Genomic DNA, 16,306 nt, shown 5'->3' on the forward strand with positions numbered 1-16,306 from the left:
ATACAGTGCATCGTACAGCCCTATTTAATGAAGATGTTGGAAAACATCACCAAGTGCTTTGGGAATAACTGTATTGTAACCTGCTATTATCCTTCTTTTTTATATACACACTATTTGTGTACTTTGAGTGTGTTTTCCCCTTTTTTTTGTTTTGTTTTAACTGCACACAGTAACATCAAAAGATTTAACCACTTAAACCCTCTAGACTTAATAAGCTGCACCTGAGTTGGCTCTGTACTTGGACCGCTCCTTTCCGTTTACACCATATCTCTTCACCAAAAACAACTGATGTACAACAAGCTCACAACGCAACACGCTATGGATGCTGGGTTTCAAGTGCATGGTTAACCACTAAAACCCATGCCTATATGGTTGCCCGGAGTCCCTCAGGGCTCTATACTAGTGTATTGTCCTCTTTCTGTTATCGTGGGGAAAGCTTTCCAAAAGGCATACAGCGACATTTATTTTTCTACACTCTCAATAGTTAAATTATTGTTAAACATCTGCATTACTTAATTTACAAGAAGTCTACACTATTAGAGAATGTAAAATAATAATACAGCATGGATGGAATTGTGGACAAAAACTTATCCAACAAACCAACAAAAAATTATTTAGTTTTGTGTCTTGAGAGGCTAAATGTCATCAATTGGTGGTCCGTGGCTCAAATGCTGAATTGATAATGGGTCTTAATATGAAACAGGTTGAAAACCACTGCTGTATGCCAATCAAGCGGCTCGACTATTGTACTATAAGTTCTCAAGTGCAAATTTGACAGATCTACTTTCACTTCTAGTTGAGGAATATTTGACCTATAAGTACCGACCCGGCGTATCTATACTTTGACTCAAATACTGGCGTTGACTCGGCAGTAGCCTACAGTATACTTTGTCCACTGCCGGTGGAGGCACACCCAGTAGAGACATCTGCTAAATCAAACTCACTGCGGGTCCTCCACCCTCCTCCTGTCCGGCAAATATCAACGGTCTGTACCCACACCGTACCCCACCTGCCATTTCATCTGTTTCCCCAAAATAGGGCCCTCTGGGTGTCATTAATCTAATTTGCTGTGTATGCAAGCCCTCAAACAATGTAAACAGAACATTTGCATATTTATAAACTTTATTTGGGATATGACTGAATGTGTGCATGTGTACGTGTCGTGCGTGCATATTGCGGCATATCTTGCGGCATATCTTTCTTCATATGATCATATCATTCCATCTTTGAGTGTGTTGTGCATGAATCATCCTCCGATAACAGTGTTGATGTTGGAAATGTAAAGGGAAAGGTGACCGTATTTTTTTAAATGACACAAATAATCTAGATGTTTACAAAGACCAAACGTTTATTCTTTCTTTCTTCTTTCTCAAAGATGAAATAAAACTGACTGAGAAACAAAAATCTGTGTCTGCTCCTGCTCCTTTATTTGGAAATCAGGGTCCCGCAGAGTGTCGGGAGGAAAGGTGAGAGGCATTTGAAGTCCAGTGTGACGTTTTTTCCACAGTCAGTGGTGATTTGGGGTGCCTTTTGTCATCTGCTGGTGTTGGTCCACTGTGTTTTATCAAGTCCAGAGCAGTGTTGTTTTCGTCGACTAAAACTAAGACGAAAAATGTTCGTCGACTACCTTTTTCCACTGATGAATTCTAAATGGAAACGAAATGAACTAAGCTAAGCTATGACGACTAAAACTAAGATAAACATACTGACAATTTTGTCAACAAATAAAAACTAGACAAAAATGTTAGGAAGGAACTAGTGGACAAGAGATCCAGTATAAGTCATTTTACACTTGGTTGCATGCTGAAAATAGATCTACAAGCTCACAACGTGTCGCGCTGTGACGCGTTGTGAGCTTGTAGATCGGCTATTTGCAGCAAGTGTAAAAACAGTCATTAGGACGGCATCAAGACCCGCCAAAATACATTTTAGTCGACTAAATCAACTGTAGATTTAGTCGACTAAAATCCTATGATATTTAGTCGACTAAAACTATAGACTAACACTAAGACATTCCGGGTGACTAAAATGTGACTAAAACTAAATGAAAACTATTCAAGAGACTATGACTAAAACTAAAATCAATTTGCTGCCAAAAACCACACTGGTCCATAGTTCTTTTCCAGCAGGAAAACAGTTTCCAAAACTACTAGTAACAGGTATAGGCCTACTGACCATGATATTACTGTGCTTGATTGACCAGCCAACTGGCCTGACCTGAACCCCATTAAGAATCCATGTTACATTGTGAGAGGAAAAAGAAAACACCACACCCAACAATAGAGATGAGCTGAAGGCTGCTATCAAGACAAACCTGCAGGTTTATGGAAGCCCAGGTTTAACACCTCAGCAGTGCCACAGGCTGATCGCCTCTCCATGTCACATGTGACTGTATCGACGATGTCATTAATCAAAAGTAGCCCAGACAAGTATTGAGTGCATACATTTACATATTTTTCAGATGGTTGACATTCCTGTAGTATAAATCCTTTGTTTGAGGGGTCAATTTTAAGTATTTCTTTTTAGTATTTTGAGATGCTGGATTGTGAAATATTTCATGGGCAGTGGTGGAAAAAGTACTCAAAAGTCCTTACTTAAGTAAAAGTATCAATACTGTTACAACTAAAAGTGTAGCCTACTTGAGTAAAGGTATACAAAATTGGCATCAAAATATACTTAGTAGAAATTAATCATTGTTATAGTCATTAATTGTTTCAAGTGGTATACTTTTTTTTTTGAAAATAGATCTACAAGATCTAGTAGATCAGCTATTTTCGAATGACCGAAATAGGCTGAAGTGGTTAATGTATGTTTTGTGATAATAATAAAATGTACTACTAACTAAAGTTTCCAAATAAATGGAGTAGAAGTAAAAGTAATGGAAATTTGAATTACTCAAGTAAAGTATATGCAGGCCACTTGGTTACTTAACTACACACCACTGTTCATGGGGTGAAAACAAACAACGTACATGCAGCCATTGGAATTCAATTGCAGAAGAGAACTTACATTTGTGGACGGTTACATTTTATGCACATTTCTTTCACTTGCAAACAACTCGGTGATTTAAAGACGTCCTCCAGTAGGTGGCGGAAGACAACAGTTCTCAATCATGCCTGGAATCTCTTTTGAGCGTGCGTGGAACACGTTGACCCGGAAATAGATTATAAATATATCATGTCAACAAAAAAGGAACAACAACCAATATACTGACGTTGGTGGGAGAGGAGATATTGTAAGTTTTGGAAAAAATAAAGAGATTTGTCAGCGAGCGGCTGACTGCAGTTGCAGAGCTGATCTGTGAGCTATTCCAGAGAGAGATAGAGACACTGCAAACACTACTGGATCCTGCACACCATCACATAGCCCTGGTCCAGTCAGTGAGAGACTCGTTGACCCACTGGACCATGCAGGGCTAATCATCACACTCTGATGGACAGCAAACTGCACACAGCAGGTTGGTTAAAACACTGTCAACCACATTTACAATACACTGTACAAAACAACTAGCCTGGCTAATAAGCCAGAATCAGATCACACGGAAGGTAATGTTTTGTTTAGACTACGAGAGTCTAAATCTTAGGCTAGGCTTTAGCCAGGCTACAAAACAACCTGCAATCAATCAATCAATCAATCAAAATCAAACTTTATTAAAGACACATGGTCCATAGTGAGTATTAGTGACATAAAAAACATTTGCCAACATTTGTTGGCAAATATGTTTTGCATTTTGTTGTTGTAGCTTCTTTGCAAGAGAATCAGCCCTCATTGTATTTTCGTTATTTTTTTAATGAAACGCAAAGCATATGCTCCGTCGGACCATAGTATGCCTCCCCCCTTCTCTAGCCTCGGCATGAAGCTCACCCACATATTCCATCCAGCCTGGCTTAGCCTTGTATTATTGATCCTACGTTTATACAGAGGCCTGCTGGACTTGAGGAGGGACCTCACAATGCAGTCATACAAATTATATAATTCAGTGCTATGTTGAGGGTTTTTACAATTTACTTCACTAATCACTGCACACAGCAAGCATCTCTTGGCAGTACAATGTTACTCAAAGTTGGACTGAAGATGGTACTGACTGATAACTACACTCAAGTTAGACCAGTCAATCCTCCCAGCACTCATAGTATTGTCCACAGGCAACAGTGTGGGTACCTGACCCATATTTATAGAAAAAGAAAAAGGTTAAACCAAGGTTAAACCCTGTCCATGTGGTTCTCAAAGTAGAGTCCGGGGACCCTACTTTGGGTCCTTGAGGGGTTTCCAGGAGGTCCCCAGAAAAATGTGTTGATATTTAACATCATCATCAGTTCACCAACTTTAAACCTGTGCATCAGCAATTTGAAAAATGAATTGCCAATCTACAACCTCTGAACGGACCTTGTAGATTTGATGTTTTTGTCTCCACCAGGCCGAAGGCATGGGGTATGTTTTGCACTCCGTCCGTGTGTCCGTCCGTCCGTCTGTGATCAGCTAATCTCCGGCACCGTTAACCCGGTCGATGCCAAATTTTGCACACACACTCCCTGGATGCCAACGATGAACCTCTGCCCCAAAATTTCCAGAACGGCCTGTTATAGCGCCACCAGGAGGCCGCTTTGTGCAAAACAAGTTTTTGGACAGTACACCTACAGATTTTGTCCAAACATCACGCAAATTGGTACACAGTCTCTCTAGAGCCATTCAACGAAACAGGTCTTTCAGATTTCTCACACTCCATCCTGATTCGCTAAGATTGGCTTAGCAAGCAGGAGTGCTCGGTTTCAAACAAAATGCTGCAAATCATGAACACATCGTGTGATTTCCGTGAAATTGTGCACGCACACGCACACACACGTTTATATTGCTCCTAAACATTTTGCCAAACATCACACTCACACTCCTATCCTCCTGGTGGAGACCTGTGCCCAGAAGGGCACTTTTTCTAGTTTTTTCTTTTTTACATTTTACATCCCAAATCTTGACATTAATGAAGAGGTTTGACAAAGTGCTTTGGAAATAAATGTATTGTAAGCCTACTATAATCTTTCTTTTTTATATATACTATTTATGTATTTTAAGTCGGTATCAGGATTTATTACACGGCTTGGTTTAATGCTTGATTCAAGCAATCGCCAAATTCATCGGCCTACGAGACACGGCCAAAGCATTTCCGGGGGTTCCCAGCCAAAAACGTTGAGTATCCCTGCTCTAGTCTAGGTTGTTTATGTCTATAATGTCGTGTTTCCCAAAAAAGGACATAGAGCCAAATTGGCTGCCATGCCAATTAGGCAGCACACAGGCTTCTGTGTGCGGCCTAGAGTGCATGTGTGCGTGCGCACACATGCACGTGCGACCCAAGCTACGTGCGACCCAAAATTGCTTTGGGAAACCCAGCCAATGTCATTTACAGCTAAACATTGCTCTCAAATATGTTTATGAAAACATTTGAGCGAGGAATAGACGATGCAGTATCCGAAAATGGATTCTATTTGATCAACTCACTTCCTTTTTTTCCGACTTTCCAGCTGCAGCTGGGCAGACGCCGGCCAGCATGATACTTATGGAATACTTTCATTACCAAGCAAGGAAATGCCTCGTTTTGTTGTGTTTTGGGTCAATTTATGAATTAATGTATTAAATATGCAGATGATATTGGCATTTGGTGAAAAAATTATAATAATAAAAGGGTCAGAATTCGACCGACCAAAAAGGTCTTTGATCAATGATCACTAAAATTCTCTTTGGTGAGACCACCTGTTGCGCAAAGTCAAAATAAAGTTTTCTTTCATCTAAAATATCACGTGCGCAAATGTTTTGGATTGCGTCATCGCGGGGAGACACAACACAACACATCATGGACCTGTGTACTAGTGAACATATAAGAATTAAGCCCAACACTTATACACATACGTGACATGACATAGGCCGCCGCCTATCTGTTTAGGAACGGTTCACTTCCCTCAGCATGCAGTGTAGCTCTCCACTCGAAATTAATGAATCTCTGCATGTTCTCATTTTAGTTTCGATTGTGCCTATACTTCGACTTCGTTGCGCGGCGGCGGTACCGCACCCAAAATAGCCGCTCTACAAGCTCATAACGCGTCCGCATTGTGGGCTTACACAGTGTGTAGTGTGTGTTTTTTGTCTCTTAACCTGTAGCACTAGCTAGCTATACTCAGGCAAATATTGAAGTTATTAAAAAAGAAGCCTATCCATCATTGCCGTAGGGGAAAAGTAAATATATAAATAAAAAATAAAATAAATTCCTTGCTACCCATCCTTCCCACGAAAAAATAAAATAAATTCCCTACCTATTCAGTCCAAAAATGACTGCAAATCGGAGACCAAAGTATTATTTTGCATGGCCTAAGCTACCTTCAGGCTGATTAACCACCTCCGCTTCGGTGATTTATCTATAAACAATGACCACTCAGCCATACATTATCCCTTACATATTACGTAATTCACGTATAGGGCATTGAATATTACGTCACCGACCCATGGCTTACTCTCTGGTGGCAAGCTTGAAGACTTATCTACTAAGTCCTGTTGTGGATTGCGGACAGGTGCGCTTTAATGGTGGTTTTGAATTGAGATAAGGAGTCGCACCGTTTGGTGGTAAGCCGTACAGACGTTTAACATTGTTAGAATTGTTTCTATCTCAATGAGTCTCCTGACTGAACTATCATGTTATTTTTCTCCTCCTAGACTGTGTCCCTGTGTGTAAAGATCAGCAGGAGACGAGCCAGAGTATGGTCCATGGGGAACCAGAGCCTCCACAGATTAAAGAAGGACAGCAGGAGAAGAGCCCCAGTATGGTCCATGAGGAACCAGAGCCTCCACAGATTAAAGATGAACAAGGAGAGCTACTTCAGATTAAAGAGGAACAGGAAGAGCTACTTCAAAGACTAGAGGCTGATGGGACGACGTCGACATCAGGAACGGTGAAAGGTGATTATGATGTCAACAGAGAGACAGGTCCTCCAGCCAGCACCTCAGCTGAAACACAAACTGATGCAGAGGACTGTGACGTTCAGCTCCTCTCTTCACACTGTTCTGAATCTGACACTGAAGACAGCGATGAGTGGGAGGAGACCAGGGAAGCTCAGACCGTTTTAAACACACTGAAATCACACAAGACACCAAATGTTGAACAACGATTATATTTGAGAAATAACCTTTCCCAGGACCTGAAATCATCAACACAATATCCATCTGTGAGAAATCATACAGGGGAAAAGCCCTTTAGCTGTACAGTTTGTGGCAACGGCTTTAGTGAAAATAAAGCTCTGAGGAACCACATGAGGATTCATACAGGGGAAAAACCCTTTATCTGTACAGTTTGTGGCAAGAGCTTCGGTGTGAAGGAATACCTGAAAAACCACATGAGAACACATACAGGGGAAAAACCCTTTAGCTGTATAGTTTGTGGCAACAGCTTTAGTATACAAAGAAATCTGAAGCGACATATGATGATTCATACAGGGGAAAAGCCCTTTAGCTGTACAGTTTGTGGGAACAACTTTAGTCTAAATAAAACTCTCAAGCGGCACATGAGGACTCATACAGGGGAAAAGCCCTTCACCTGTACAATTTGTGGCAACAGCTTCAGTCTAAATGAATCTCTAATGGAACATGTTAGGATTCATACAGGGGAAAAACCCTTTAATTGTACAATTTGTGGCAGCAGCTTCCGTGTAAAATGTAAACTGAGGATGCACATGAGTACTCATACAGGGGAATAGTTAATTAGCTTCTTTGAAAGATCATGAGGAACATTCATCCTAATACAGTATGACAATGTAAAAGTCACAGATGCCATTTTGAACGGCCCACACATGCGTTCCTTGGCCACGCGTGCGCAGACATCATTACAGTCACAGAAAACTGCCCAATGATTGAACCACAGAATGTTCGACTGTTAACATCCCTAACATAAATAAAATAAGTCAAGTCCCTACAAACCCATCCAATGTTAATTAATAATAACAAAAAAACATAATACGTGATTTCATTGACCGGTACTTACCAATTTCAAGTCAACCAATAATGTAACAGCAGTGGGATCTGCTGTTATATTATGAGTGCCATTGCTGACTTTGTATGTACATTATGATTGTTATTATTATTTATTTTAATGATGGAAGGCGCTTAGGTCTTTATAAACTAAAGTTACAATTAAGAAGTTCATATGTCCCAATTATTATTATAAATGGCTTATTTAAAGCCATATAGCAGCTTTTTTATGTTTTGTTGTAACCTAGAATTAACTGATTTTCCCCACATCTTTTTATAGACTAATAAAGTTCTTGTTGGCCTAATGGTTCTCACCTGAAATGTGTTGTCAGGGATTGGATGGTTTACCTGTCAGTTCATTTTGACAATTCTTGTGCTGATGTCCAGTCTGTGGCTGAAACACGTTGGTTTGTAATTGTTCCATAATTAACTAGTCAGTCAAAGGCTTTGTATCTGTTTTGCACAAGAAGAGTTGTCGTGCACCTTTTTGAGTGGTGTAAACCACTCCTACAACTGGCTTTTGTGTGCATAAAAAAATGACCATGGTTGCTATGTTCAAAATAATTTCTGACGTAATTAAATCACACCCGGGTGAACTGGATGACCGTAGCAACCGTGGTCATTTTCTCTGCGCAGAAAAAGCCAGTTGTGAAATCACATCCGGGTGTGATTTCATTACGTCAGATCAGAGCTGATCAGGCTACATAATACCTTACCTTATTTCATTACGTCAGACATTACGTCAGACCACAGCTGATCATGCTATATAAAACCTTACACCACTCAGTTCACACGGGTGTGATTTTTTCTTCTATTGTTGGGTCAGTTTTTATTTAATGTATTAGACTTTAGTATGATAGAGTAGTGTGCACACTTATACATGCAGCTGGTCTCGGTCAGCCAAGTGATAACCAATTGGTTTTCAACATTTTTCATATCAAGGACCATTATTTATTCTGCATTTGAGCCACGGACTACCATTTGATGAGATTTAACCTCAGACACAAGACTTAGAATATTATTATGTTCTCGTTGGATAAGATTTTGTCCAATTCCATGCTGTGTTGATGTTGGTACCATAGGAGGACTACAGGCAAATTCTCTAATTGTAAATTAAGTAATGCAGGTGTTTCATTGTACAATCTCAAGAGTTAAAGATCTATAAGGGTCCATTTGGTTTCAAACCAAATTTTACTAGGGCACATTATTCCTCAGTCAAGTGTGACACCAAGTGGTTGATTTCGGTATTAGAGTCCAATCCGGCTTTACTAAACCTTAATTTTGTCGCACCATCACTAACCCTGGGTAAAATATTTGACCCGAAATATAATGGGGAGCCCTATAATGGGGGGGATAAAAAAATTGCGAAATATTTTAATTAGGTTTTTTTTTATTAGGCCTACCGGTATTTAAAAAATCCATAAAAAAATGGAACTGGGAACTTCTTTGGTCCACCCATTACTGGGGCATGTGAGAATGGGCCAGTGATAATTGCATCAACTGCCCATGTGGGAGTATGAAAATCAGTTGTCTGGGTGAAAATCACATTTAGTGTTCTATCAATTACAGCGTAGGGTTGAATATTACTTGCCCAACTGTACTAGACAGGGTAATTTATCAGTGATATAGTAAACTTAATCAGGTCTAACCAGACCAGTTGATGGGATGGCCAAAGATCAGAGGTTATGCTGGTTCCGTGCTGTTTGTCTGATATGTTCATACCGTACTATGGCAAATTGTTTTTGCTACAGTACGTTTCACAGCTGCTGCTCAAAAGGGATTATCATGGGCATTTCACCTATACGTTTTACATGCAGTATGATGTAGCACTGATAGGCAATCAGAGGCAGAGTTGTGCCTTATTTTATATTTTTTTGGTTTCTAAGGTGGCTCTTTAAATCAGATTTCCCCAGTATGTTTTCCAGACAAGGAGCTCACTGGGGAAAAGAGCATCACTTCCTGTTGTCAGTCATTCAATTAATTTGAGGGAAATAGGAACACATCCTGACAGAAATCACAAAGGGTCATATTAGTCTGCCTATACCAATATATTACCAGTTGCCCTGCATGGTGAGGTTGTGCTGAAACTACAGGTTTGGGAATGAGCCTTTTTTGAGGGGCCCCTCAAAAAATGAGCCCCTCCTATGATGTTTGTCTTTCAACGATGCTTGTTCAAGAAAACGCCACAGACAATAAAGAGAAATTTGTGTTGAGGACTAAAACAAACATTAGCACCCGTTGCTTAAACAAACATTATGTTGTTGATGTTGTAAGATGATAAGAGCGCCCCTCACTTCACACAGGTGTGATTTTTTGCTTTACGTTTTCGGGCCGGGTAGGGCGAAAAATGTGTGCTAATTAGTAAGGCCAGGCAGGGCCTCGGGCCAGCCCCTGTTAGGATCCAATTAGAGCTATCCAGGTTTGATGAGGTCAGTGTCATGATCTTCATATAATGGAGACGGCCATATGGAGCGTGTCACGAGGCGTGACGGACTGACGTCCATGTATGGTGGCTTGACGAGTCACAAGGCGTGACTGACTGATAACCAATACCATATATAGAGGCGTGGCTGACTGACTGACAGGTTTTGCAGGTTTTCATAGTAATCTGCGACCTCGTAATAACTATATGGCCTATACCCAAAAGGTATAGATTGCAATATACCAGTAGATCACGAAGGCTGTGCAGGTTGACCACATGACATACTTTATGCCGATTTGCTCAGAATATGTAAATTCTCTGACTCTGTTCATGTCAGAGGCATTTTTAATGTTTGTTCAGACAACACAAACATTAAAGCTGTATATAGGAGGGGCTAACTTCCCCCCACCTACATGTGCCACTAAGGTGACTTGATTGATTCACATCAAAAAGGACTCAAATCAGCTCAAACCCACAATGCAATAGGCTACTTTGTTTTCAAGAGTGTTGCGCACAACTGTGTTCCTTCCACGCGCTACGTCCGGCCGGGGAAATTCCCCCCCTGTCAGGTGAAAAGAAGCAGCTTGGACTCCTCATGCATAGAAGGAAGCATGATATCAGTCCGCTGCCCCCCAGGTTGGCAGAGGAGCATTATTCTATAAATAAATAAATAAAAATCACACTCGTGTGAAGTGAGGGGGGCTCTTATCATCATACATCATCACATTCCGGCCAATCACTTTTCGCGTCCTCACTGTGTGTGTGTGTGTGTGTGTGTGTTTATTCCCTTTATTATAATTATAATAAATTACAAATTTATATATATATATATATATATATATATATATATATATATATATATATATATATATATATATATATATATATATATATATTTGTGTCTCCTGTGCGCTAGCTCTGGTCCATAGCTCTGAACTGCTCTAATGCAAAGGCATTAGAGCTATGGACCAGAGCTACCCATATAAGTCCTTACTAATTATCTATAATGTATAAATCATGGATAAGTATAAGGGGTCAGGGCAGATAGGCCTTTTCGGGGAGGGGTCACAATAAATGATGGACTTGGATGATTTTTCCTCTCAAACCTCCTCCAGCAGATGGCGACATTCATCAGTTGATTCTTTATTGAGCACGAGTGAAACACGTTGATCCCGGAACCGTCTTTGTGTTTGTTTACATTCTGGCTCTGTCGATCATCATCATCCCATATGGCAGCAAAGACCTGGACGAAATGTCGACCAAGCTACTCGAAATGTGTCAAATACAATATCTCAGGTCGTCGGTAAAGGAACAACTGACGTCGGTGGGAGAGGAGATATTCTGCGTTTTGGAAAAACAAAGTGATTTGTCGCAGCAGAAGCTTCATGTCAGAGTGTTTGTCAGCGAGCGGCTGGCTGCAGCTGCAGAGCTGATCTGTGAGCTCTTCCAGAGAGAGATAGAGACACTGCAAACACTACTGGAGCCACATCATCATCACACACTGCACACAGCAGGTTGGTTAAAACACTGTCAACCACATCATGTTTACATACAAAATCTGCATCTCATCCTAGCCTCGTATCAATACTATCAGACATGTACATTTTTACATTTATAAAAATGTCAAAATGTATCAAGTACATCTCTGACTCTGATACAAGGCTATACCACTCATCCTACCCAGAGCACAGAGCAGGCATTGGTTAAAACACAAACATGTTTACATATGAAACAAACTGAATCCACTGCGCTTTGGCATGGGGGGTCAGATCAACATATGGAATGAATTCTGTACTGGCCATAATGGAGTGTGTCTTGAGTGTACAGGGTTTGGTGAGGTCAGATCAACATATGGAATGTCAGAACAGGTCAGCTCCATATATGGAGATCTAAGGGTGGCAGCGGGGGCAGTGTCTTATTTAGTGTACAGGGTTTGATGAGGGCCCGCCCAGGTAGAGGCAGGCCTTAATTTTCGGGCCTGTTGATATAATAATAATAATAATCTTCTTACCTAAGTCTATTGTCCTGAGTTGGTCCAAGATATGTGAAACTGTCAACCTGTTCTACTGTTGTGTGGGTTGTTTCAATGAGCAGTTATTTTGTTTTGTCCACATTCAACTCTCGGTAGTTATCAGTGCACCACTGTAAAATTAACTTTTAAATATAAATGAGAGTAAAACTGAGGTGATAGTGTTTGGACCAAGTGCCATCTGTAAGGCTCCCCCCTTAGACCTGGGTCCACTGCAACCCTACGTGGTACCCATGGTCTCAAATCTTGGAGTTAAGATGGATAATGCTTTTACACTTGATAAGCAGATAACCACTGTGGTTAGATCTAGTTTTTATAATTTGAGGCTTTTATCACAAATTTCATCAGTTTTATCTCTACACGACAGACAGTTAATTGATAGTTGCAGTGTGCAACCATTTGAATCTTTGACGTTAGTGCAAACACAATGTTATGGTTACATGTGCGCATTCATATTTTGATTCGACCCTCGTGCTCTCTGGTGATGCTAGATGTGGCAACCCATGATGGCTCTGTGGCCAGTGGTGTTGTGTGTACCAGACAAAGAAGAAGAAGGAGGAGGAGGCAACAATGTTGCCTCCTCTCCTCCTTCTAGACCACAGGTACTTCTTGTGTGTAAGGATGAGGTGTCCACTGAACAGCAGGAAAGAACCACTAAGCACTCAATCACAAACATCTTATTTTATTATAAAAGTTATTTTGAACATAACAAATAATGTTGCCTGTGAGTGTGACGTGTTGTGAGCTTGTAGATCTGCTATTGGTGGATGTTTTATTGATTTATTTGACATTCCCCAGTGGTTAACATATTTATTACCTCCTTATGGATAATTATAGTAGTTTATATCAGGACTTTTTACCCTTTCAGACGAATGTCAAGGACTTGCTTCATGCTTTATTCTAGGGCTATAGTAAAGCCAACGTAAAAAATATTGTTCAATGCCAAAAATCCAATTATGTCATTACTCATTATTAGCAATTAATGACAATTAATCATCAACAAAATGTCTACAGTTAATGTTATGCACAAAGCCTGTAAGATGGACATGCATCCATTCAAGGGGAATTCAACATGCTCGTTGTTACACAGACAGTGGATTACTTGTGGCTCTGCTCGATTCTGGAGCATCACAGGAGCAGTTTGACATCGGCAGAAACAAACATGTAACATTCTTGGAATAAATTGTTTATATCTTGCTGATTGTCTTGACTGAATTATCTTTTCTCCTCCTATACTGTGTCCCTGTGTGTAAAGAGGAGTTGTCCCGTGAGCAGCAGGAGAGGAGCTCCAGTTTCATCCAGAATAAACCAAAACCTACACAGATTAAAGAGGAACAAGAAGAGCTAGTACTTCAAACACCAGATGAGGCTGATGGGATGTTGACATTGCTAATAGTGAAAAGTGAAAATGATGAAAACAGAGAAACCTCAACCTCAACTCTACACATGAAAACACGAGTTGATGCATCACAACCTATTAGTGATGCTCAGCTCCTCTCTTCGCACTGTTCTGAATCTGACACTGAAGACAGTAATGAGTGGGAGGAGACTCTATCCATGAGGACTCATAAAGGGGAAAAGCACTTTAGCTGCACCGTTTGTGCCAAAAGCTTTAGTATAAGTAGAGATCTGGAGCGCCACGTGAGGAGTCATACAGGGGAAAAACCTTTTGGCTGTAAAGTTTGCGGCAATAGCTTTAGTCTGAATAGAAATCTGAAGCAGCACATGAGGACTCATACAGGGGAAAAACCCTTTAGTTGTACAGTTTGCGGTAACAGCTTTAGTGAAACAAGTAATCTGAAGAAACACATGATGATTCATACAGGGGAAAAGCCCTTTACATGTACAGTTTGTGGCAACAGCTTTAGGCTTAAGGGAAACCTGAAGATACACATGAGAACTCATGAAGGAGAAAAACCCTTCAGCTGTGCTTTTTGTTGCAAAAGCTTTAGTCAAACTAGTAATCTGAAGCAACACATGAGGGTTCACACAGGGGAAAAACCCTTTAGCTGTACAGTTTGTGGCAAAAGCTTTGTTGAAAACCGAGGTCTGAAAAATCACATGATTAACATTCATTCTAATAATACAGCATGACAACGAAATGTCACAGATGCTAAAGCAGAATCTGACTAGATAAAGATATACATAACATGCAAAACACATGTGTTCACATGGTGAAAGTTAAGTCTTCTGTGCAGGGCCATAACAGAAAGGTTGTTGCAGGATGGTCTTCATGTGTGTAATATCCAAGAGGAAAATTAGCAAGAGAGGCCAACTTTGCGTGAGGTGGGCGGTAACATTATTAGGAGACGGGAAGAATGTTGGAGTCTATTCATTTCCAATGGGAGAATGAACGTGAAGCTTCTGAACCATTCCTTAACTCCATGGTCACTGAACTAAATACTGGACCCAATCATCACAAGGCACACAATATTTACAAGATATTCATAGTAAAATGGCTTCTTTTAGCGAGACAAATCAGGAGAAAATCTACTTTGTTAATGACATTTCTTTATCCCAGCAGCAAACTCTCACGAGATTTGAGATGAGTCCGGAAGCCTCTCTCTGTCCATCTGCAATTTGACGGACAACACATAGGGGGCTCTGGCCCCATATTTAAGATGACAATATGTGAATAGTATAACGTGAAATGAATGGGTATATTAAAAGTGAAATAAAATGTGTGTTCCAATGCTTAATAATATAATTTTCCATAATTGTCTTAGACTCTGTCTTACTGACACAACATGTAGTCCAGGAAGGAAGTGAGACCAGTGTCTGTGACATCAGACACTTTGAAATACTAAAATATCTAAAAACACATATTACCCCAGGAAAGTGTTTATTGTCTCCCAAACATATTAATTAAGATAAGATCTGGTTGCAAAAGGGGTGAAGTGGCCTTTTAAGACATGCAAAATAGGGCCCAGGCCTGTGACTGAAAGTTCAAAATAAAATTCCTCCATGAGCAAGCATGCAGGTAAAAATGTTAGCACTAGCGCTTGAGATCAGTTCAAAAAGTTCAAAATCGCGGTAAAACAGGAAAGTTACATTTGAAAAGCCTATAATTGTATATGAGGGTGAAGAGATGCAGGGTCTGTTAAGACTCAAGACTACCCCAAACGGGAGGCATACTTTGGTTAGACATAGCATTGGTCCGACTGGATTAAGGTTGGTGAGGGGTGCGCTAAAACGACCAGATTAAGGTTGGTGTGGGGTGGCATTAAAACGACCGGATTAAGGTTGGTGAGGGGTGCGTTAAGACGATTGGATTAAGGTTGGTGAGGGGTGCATTAACGACCGGATTAAGGTTGGTGAGGGGTGCGTTAAGGGTTGGGAGAGGGTTATGGTTAGGTTTAGGTGTGCTACCCCGTGGGACGTTAGGGTTAGGGGGTGAGGGTTTGAGATATCGGACCAATAAGTATGTCTAACCATTTATTTACAGCTTGGCTCTACACAATCTGCCATCTTGTCTTTGTAAAATATGAAACTTTTCACTGCACATTTGACCATGAAGTGGGGAACATGAAGAGGAATGCAAGAGAACTTTGGCCTTTTTTGGGAAGCCTTATTAGGTTACATTTAATTATTTAATGTATTAGATATAATTTTATCTATGACTATGTTCTATTAAATTCATGTATTATGTTTAATTACATCCCACAAGATATCCCACTGCTTCTGCTTTAAAGACTAAAACACTATGCTATCAGCCTGCCACAGAAAATAAAGATAATAAACAAGGCAATGTTTATGTGGTTATTAGTTTCTGTTTCTGGGAAGGCCGGGGGGGAGGGGGGGTATAAAATAGAGCTTGTTATGGCAAGAGAGAGGACCTACTAGTAGGAGTG

Source organism: Electrona antarctica (genome assembly GCF_951216825.1).
Source record: "Electrona antarctica genome assembly, chromosome: 21".
NCBI classification, from domain to species: Eukaryota; Metazoa; Chordata; class Actinopteri; order Myctophiformes; family Myctophidae; genus Electrona; species Electrona antarctica.